Source organism: Palaemon carinicauda, chromosome 20 (genome assembly GCF_036898095.1).
Source record: "Palaemon carinicauda isolate YSFRI2023 chromosome 20, ASM3689809v2, whole genome shotgun sequence".
NCBI classification, from domain to species: Eukaryota; Metazoa; Arthropoda; class Malacostraca; order Decapoda; family Palaemonidae; genus Palaemon; species Palaemon carinicauda.
In genome coordinates, this window is record NC_090744.1 from 66,759,907 (window position 1) to 66,768,604 (window position 8,698).

The following is an 8,698-nucleotide window of genomic DNA, read 5'->3' on the forward strand; positions in this document are numbered from 1 at the left end:
CAGAGAAAGAGGTGCACGTCGTTATGATGACGCTCTATATGATTGTAGTGGTAGGGATGATAATTATTTTACTGGGATTGAGTATAATTCTGACCCTGAAGGTGATGTTGATGGCAATAGGAAAATAATAATGTTAATTATAATGCTGATGAAAATAATAATGACAATAATAAATAAGGTTACAGTTGAACTAATCACATGTGCAATAATTAAGAATAGCAACAAAAACAATAGTATTAATCCTCGTGATCATTACATTAATGGTGAAACGTTACTCTATTAGAGTCCCAGAGCCTAAGTCTCTAAGACCCCCATGACATTAATGAATATCCTACCGACATAAGTAATTAAAGTTCATCACATAATTCAGAATAACAACACTACTGACGAATGGAATAATGATCATTATAGTTAAGGCGATTTGCACAATGCAACTGCACAGTTATATAGAGTACTGCAAAAGAGACCAGACAGAAAAACCCACGCTAAGTTTTTCTTCTCCACTGATTCTTTTCTTGTTTTGCAATATGTTCGTTCTGTTTATCAATGCTTATCGAGTAAAGGCTCGGTCATATTGCTAACAACAGAACAAAGCAATCTGGTAAATGGGGGCTGGTGCCATTTATTCTCTTAGACTCGGTTTGGGTTAGAGCCACAAGCAGTTGAAAGTATCGTTAAGATCAACATTACACCAATGCCTGGAAATTTCGTTACCGGAAGTGTCTTACCACGCACCTCTCCCCAGTTGGTGAACTTTTTTTTTTTTTTTTTTTTTTTTTTTTTTTTTTTTTTTTAGAACATTAAAAACTGCAATAAATGTTGAAGGCTCTGTTTTTGTTACAAGAAGTACATAAATAGGAAAGTTTAAAGGAAGAGAGATAAGTAGGCTGTTTGGTGTGAAAATACACGACAGAAGAAAAATCACGCAGCTATGCAAGAAAATGTAGTACCTGGTGGATAGTTATAAGAGAGTTGAGAGAAAAGAAAGCTCTTTTCAGAGACGACAACAAATGCCTGGGAAGAGGTTCATGGAATAGATTCTATAAAGGGTCTATAAGAAACGATGTAATATAAAAAAATAATTATTGTCTAAATGCATTAAAATTTGGTTATATAGTAAATATTAAAATTTTTGCTAGATTAACAATATAGAGCTTTAAAGGAGCATTGTGAATCTAATGAATGGATGTTAAATGCTATGAAAATGGTGGAAGTTTCAATAGGTGACTGGCCGAAAGAAAGGAAGTTATACCTGAATGGAGAAAAGTTTGAATAAATAGGAAAGATTAATAATTACTCCTTTTATAAGCGTGAAAAAGATATGCAAGTGTATAACAGTAATGGAAACGTATCATTATCGGATCACCTACTAACCTGCACACTAGACTTTGATTTTGAAAGACGAATGACACAATGATAGCCAAATGTTATTATGACGTATATAAGTCAAGATAAATAACTTATGATAGCATTAATGTAATAAAATATTCAAAATGTTAAGGATACCTAATATGAAAAATTATTTGTAAGATTTTAAAAAATTTTATGATGAGAGTGATGCCAATGTCAGAATAAGCTGAAGGGTGGGTGGATGGCTCGATCTAAAAGGGGTTCGAATAAATCAAGGAAAAGCTAATAAATATAACAAAAATATCTAGAGAACAAAAAAGACTAAATATTCGATAACTAAACATTAAATGACTCAAGTTCTCCCAGTATACAGTATTGGTTTGGTGGAAAAAAATCAAATACCACTAAGCGAGTTTTATAGATTTCTAATAGATGAGAAAATCGATAGAGGGTATGTGATGGACTAAGGTTATGATGGTCCATAGAGACCAGTGAGATGTTGCAATGACTGATATAGGAGACACAACTGGAAACACTGACGTGAGGATGTGGGTATAGTGTACTGTGGCTGCGCTCATGTGGAGTGCGAGGTTGGAGGGATGGGCTAAATATGCGTCACCGAGTATGAGTCTGCGTTGTGCCACATCAACCATATGGTGGAAATGTGTTAGGAAATCTGCACCGAGTAGTGGTAATGTTACGTTGACAACGAGGAATTTCCAATGGTTTTTGGTACTTCTAAAATAATGAGTGTCATGTACTCGTGATTGGTGATCTCAGTACCATCGGCAACTACTAGCGTATGTCAGCAGGCTTAAAATTACTACATTTTGGCTTGGAGAATGACTGTGTGAAGGGAAATGGCAACCACAAGCGTCTACTAAAAATGCACTCCTACCTTATCATGTAAAAACAAAAGATTAGTGACAAGTGTGACCATTTTGGCCACTGACAAACCTGTATGAGTTTCTTCACAGAAGCTCTGAATCTGGAATCTGGTAGGAGTACCGGGTGTCAGTAAGAGGCTGTAGAAGTCTGTTGCGGTGTGAGTGAGAGGCAGAATATATGTGATGAGCTCTATTGTTGCAACTCAGGCATGTCATGTGGTGAGCCTGTGTGTCCTACCTCATCCACGTAAGCTTCGGTCAGTGTTCAATGGTTGGCTTCTTCGTCAGGAGCAGAAGCATTGATGGAGGTCTTGAAGATGGTGAAGTTGCTGTCTTAAGGTTGTCGACTTTTGTCATCAGGTCCTTCATGGGAGAGATACAAACATCAGGGATGACAACGTGGACAGGTTCGGATAGGCATCATACCCAAAGGGCACAAAGTAAGGTCACCTCCTGATGAGAGACGTCTGCAGCAGGTTGGAGCTTTTTAGTACTCCAACGGCTGTTAAGAGAGCTGAAAAAGTTTGGCTATACGGATGGCTGGTGATGGTGAGTACTGCTCCAGGAGGTATGTTTTGAATGTGTCATATGCTATTGGTGTGTCCCTTGGTCACAAAGCCAATCAGAAATTTCTGGGAAAGTATATTGGGGATCCCCATAAGGAGATAGTCTGCTTTGTTACTTGAGTGAGTCGAGCCCTTGATGCGAAACCGAACTACGTATGGTGGACTGTAAAGGGTTTAAAGGCCACTCCTGAATGGCAGGGGAAAAGACAATGACATTACCCTATCAAGTAGGACAATGCCCTAGAGACTGACCATATACATATGATCAGCGCCCAATCCCCCTCTCCACTCAAGCTAGGACCAAGGAGGACAAGGTAATAGCTGCTTAGGACTCAGCAGATAGACCTATAGGCTCCACAAAAACTCCCATCCTTAGCTCAAAAGGATAGTGAGGTTGCAGCAACCAAAGAAACTAACGAGTCTGAACAGGTATCAAAACCCAGTCTGGCGATCACCAGTCAGGGATGTTACCATATGGGCCACTACAACCTTAACCAGGCAAATGCTTCCCTGCTGTCAAACGGATGAAATTTTGCCGAGGCGGCTTTTGTCGAAGAGTCAGGTTTGGTGGTAGACATTGTAAAATGGGTTGGGTGAAGCGGTGGGGGAAAAAGGTGTGGAGCAGTTACTCTGGGGTCACCAATGTGGTAAGGTTGGTTTTAGGTGCTAAAAGAGAGGCGAGATAAAAGAAATCAGTCACTTTTATATATATATAAACCAAAGAAATATAAAGTTTTAAGAAGGAAAATGATAAAACAATCTATTTGTGTGAAAATGATCAATTACCCAAGGAATAATAAATAATTCACTTCTCAAATTATGATGAGACGAAGAGAAATTAAATCTGAAAGCAAAAATCTGACACGTAATACACTTGTGAAGGTTAGGAAAGACAGCAATTATAAAAACGTAGTCATCCATTATTTGCTGTGTTACGACCTCGGGTGAGGCCGTGGTGCAAGATCTTTAAAGCACTCGGAAAGAGAGGTCAGTGTTTTAAATTCTCAATGAAAAATGGTCAATGGAAACAAAAACATGAGAAAAACTTAACAATGTTTATTATACACGTAAAACAACAAATGAAAATTAACAAAACATAAACAAATATCTATCAGCTTTGTGACAACAGGACCAAAAATCATGTACTCAGAATAAACATCCGAAAGGATGACCTAACCTCTAAAATATAAATACCTAAGATAGATGAATAAATGTATAAAACATAATCAATAAATTAGGGGCTTAAATTAAGAACACTTACCAATCACTAAATGAGGTTAGGAAGGAAGGAGGAAGGCACAGTGAGGAAATACTTAAGCTCCTACCTATGGTATAAAGCTAAACCTTATAACTAATAACAGTAAACACAAATCTAAAAACAACATTCTCCATACGAAAAGAAACTAATAAAGTATAAATATATATAAATGATACAAAAAAACCAAAATCCCCAATTATAGAAGGAACGAAGTATTATTTAAACCACGGCAGGAGTCTCCCAGTGCAAGGCTAATATTTAAAGCCTCAGGGAACTCTGGCATAGATTCCTGGCAAAATAACCAGGCACCACGTAACACATCAAAACACTTCCTGTAGAGGGAGTACTGGAGAACAGGTAAACACGAGGCATAAGCACAGCAACGTCCTCTCAAAAAATAAAATGGCTAGAAAATTATTACCTGGACTCTGTCTCCCTACATGCCTCCTCACGAGCTGTCAAGCTTCCCACACAGCTGCACAGATGAAAAGACGTGCTGTAAGGATGCAGAGGTGCCCCTCCTGCATCCGCTCGACAGGGAACAATTCCTTGACTACGGCCTGAGCCCGCAGGAAGTACACACCCCACACCAGCAAAGTAAAGGCTGAAAAGCTCAGAAACACCGTGGGTGACAGTTCCTGAGCAAACTACCCCAAAGGTAAATCCGAAGATCCAAGATGAGGTAGGTTAGGAAGGAAGGAGAAGAGCACAGTGAGGAAAAACTTAAGCTCCTACCTATGGTATAAAGCTAAACCTTATAATTAATAACAGTAATCACAAATCTAAAAAAAACATTCTCCATACGAATAGAAACTAATAAAGTATAAATATATATAAATGATACAAAAAAAAACCAGACTCCACAATTATAGAAGGAACGAAGTATTATTTACAACACGGCGGGCATCTCCCAGTGCTAGGCTAATATTTAAAGCCTCAGGGAACTCTGGCATAGATTCCCAGCAAAATAACCAGGCACCACATCACACATCAAAGCACTGTCTGTAGAGGGAGTACTGGAAAACAGGTAAACACGAGGCAAAAGCACAGCAACGTCCTCTCAAAAAATAAAATGGCTAGAAAATTATTACCTGGACTCTGTCTCCCTACATGCCTCCTCACGAGCTATCATGCTCCCCACACAGCTGCACAGACGAAAAGACGTGCTGTAAGGATGCAGAGGTGCCCCTCCTGCGTCTGCTCGACCGGGAACAGTTCCTGGACTACGGCCTGAGCCCACAGGAAGTCCACACCCAACACCAGCCAAGTAAAGGCTGAAAAGCTCAGAAACACCGTGGTTGACAGTTCCTGAGAAAACTACCCCAAAGGTAAATCCAAAGATCCAAGATGAGGTAATCCAAAGTATCCAAATAACAGCTGTAGTAAAAAGGTGTGGTAGGTACCCAAGTCTAGCCAGAACTGTCATTTTTCCCTCTCTCCTGGCGAGGAAAAAAACATTCCCCCCCCCCCCCATGATGACAGCATAAACACACTGACGAAGAAAATGCTGGTCGAACTCCATAATCCTTAGCAGCTTTCTAAAGAATACAACAGGTGGGGTTAGTAATACATATTAAAACTCATACTACAATACCGGAGAGGAGGCCAACAAATGTCTCTGGCAACACCGCCTTGTAAAAACTTAAAATTTACGATTATTAAGGTAATACCTAATAGGCTGATAAATGTTAATGTTATTAAGAAAATATTTAAAGGTAAGGTGACCTTTTTTCATAGGAAGATGTACTCTACTTGTTCTTTCCCTTCAGCTTTTCCCATTTCTATTGGGGTCGCTGTTTCTAGCCAGTGTTCTTCATCTTCCTTTATCCTGTACGTCTTATTCTCTTTGACCCTTTTCCTTCATGCCATTCTATAATTTATCTTTCCACATGAACTTTGGCCCTTGCATCTTTCTTCTGCCCTCCACCTCATTTTCATAAACCTTTTACATACTTGTTCATCCACACTCCTCATTATATGGCCAAACTGTTTCTGTTATCATTCTTGGCTTTCTTTGAAACCTCTAGTACTTTGAATGTACCCTGATTAAATCATTCTTGATTTTATCCTTTTTCTTCTTTTTTTTGTGAAACCACACATCCACCTCAGCAATCTCATCTCAGTGACTTCCATTTTTTTTATGTTCTATTTTATTGGCAAAGTCTCTGCCCCATAGAGTATGGGTAGTCTAACAGTCCTTTTATAATACTTTCCTTTAGCATTTGCAATGATATTCCTATCACTAGATATCCCTGGTGAATTGTCCTATTCATCCATGTACACTATATTCTATAACTGAATTCTGCATAAGGTTTTCTATTTTCACTCATAACAGAACCAAGATATTTGAAGGAGTTAATCATCTTCATGTCTTCTTGGCCTAATTCCAGTGTTCCTTGCCATTCCTCTCCACCTGTACAAATATATCCTGCCTTAGTTCTGCTATTTTTAAGCCTCTGCTCTCAAGTTCTTCACTCCATCTTTCTAGCTTGAGTTGAGTAGCTTTTCTTGTTAGATTATTCAGCACAATATCATCAGCAAACACTGCACTACAAGGCACTTCTTCTTTCATTTTTAACGTTATAAGATCCATCAAAATATCAACCACGTAGGGACTAAGGGCTGAATCATGGTAAAGACCAACTGTTATCTTAATTACTCTCTACTTTCAACAATGCTTCTTACTTGTGAGGTTGTCGCATACACATCTTTTATTATTCGGACATACTTTTCAGGAACACTTTTCTCTCCCAAGCACCTCCACACTTCCTGCCTAGATACCTATCATATGCTTTTTCCAAATCAATAAACACCAGATGTAGTCCTTTCATGAGATTATGAACAATAGACCTATGTATAATTTTTATCACACGGCTTCTTTTTCAACCATCTATTGTACATTCACACAGCCGGGACGCTGGTTTATTTTTGAGTCACGCCCTTTGGAGGAGTTGATTTAAATATTTTGTAAAGCACCCTTTTTTCATCGAAATATCAGTTGCTTATTAATTGTACCAAATTGAATTTGTAAACAAAACTACTCGCTATTGACTATTATGTAAGTCATAAATCCACATTTGACAGATTATTTAAAGAATGGATGGCCATTATTTTGTTTTTATAATATTCATTTTCGGAAGATAGTTTGCACTATCCCTTGATATTTAAGATATTAAGATATCTAAAATTACAAGGTTCGCGTGTGCCTCATCGTTGCGGCAAAGGTTGTTTTAATAGGTCTGTTCTGTGTGTGCGTTTGTGATTCGCTTAACTCAAACACTATTTGACCGAATCTCATGAAATTTGCGGGGATTAATGGTCATGATGAGAGATCATTCTGATTAAATATTGTGAGTGATTGGGTCAAAAGGTAATGGTTAAGGTCACTAAAAGGTAAAAAATAAATTTTTGCTATAGCATGATCAATTTTGTTTTTTTTTTTTCAATTTGCAAAATGTGCGTAATTATATTACCTATATTGTAGTATACAGCATCAAATAGGCATGCCATTACTATTATTTTGTGTATTTATTTGTTTTCGTGTCTGTCTGTGTGTTTGTAATTCACATAACTCAAAAACTAATCGACGGAATCTCATAAAATTGGGGAATAATTGACCATAATTCAAGTGAAATTTGATTATATTTCTGGAAGGACTGGGTCAGAAGTTAAGGCCACGGTTGCGAAGAGGTGAAAAGCGTTTCTGTGTTTTCTTGTTTTGGCTCTATAGTGGGTAATTTTTATCTGATTTGCACGAAACTAGTGCCATAACGTCCCTTAACCAAATGCATATCTTATGATATACAACATGATATAGTGATACCATTACCCTTGGTTGTGTATTTATTTGTTTGTATTGCGAGTCTTCCCTTCTTCAGTATTAAACACAGTCTTGTGTTTCATTTCAGATGGTGAATCACACAGTGACGGCCACCTTGACCTGTCTCTTCTGCTTCCTAAGCTCCATGATGAGGCTCACGGCCGGTGAGTAAAGCTCCAGAATTGACTGAAAATAATATAAGCTCTAAAGAATGCAACAATCCTGATATACCACAGTCAAATTAAAATATACACACTTACACACACTCCAAAGCAACAAACATGCATGGACATTGAAGATACATGTGTGTGTATATATATATATATATATATATATATATATATATATATATATATATATATATATATATATATATATATATATATATATATATATATATATATATGGGCTCAAGCCATGTCGTCCTGATGGAAGTTCCTAAGGTAGCTTCTAAAGGATATATTATATACTACAGTGATATTCCCAGAGAATTACCCTTCGGGTCCCAGAATTCTAACTCCCGGAGCAAATATCCTTAAATTTTTTCAAGGATATTGCGTATATCAGAGGACGTATTCTTGACACATCCCATAGCAATCTTCGCCTCGAACAGTATTGTCGCTTCGACGGGGGGGGGGGGGGCGGGGGGGGGGGGGGGGGGCGAAAGAATAGAAGGGGGCCGTAACAAGTTTACCCCCGTTCCTGTACTACTATTGACAACCACCCCAGCGCCATTCCCAGGATGGCGGACATTCCTAATTTTGTAGCGATTTCGCTTGGTGGTTTTCCCTGTTGATCTTACTTTTCGATCGATTTT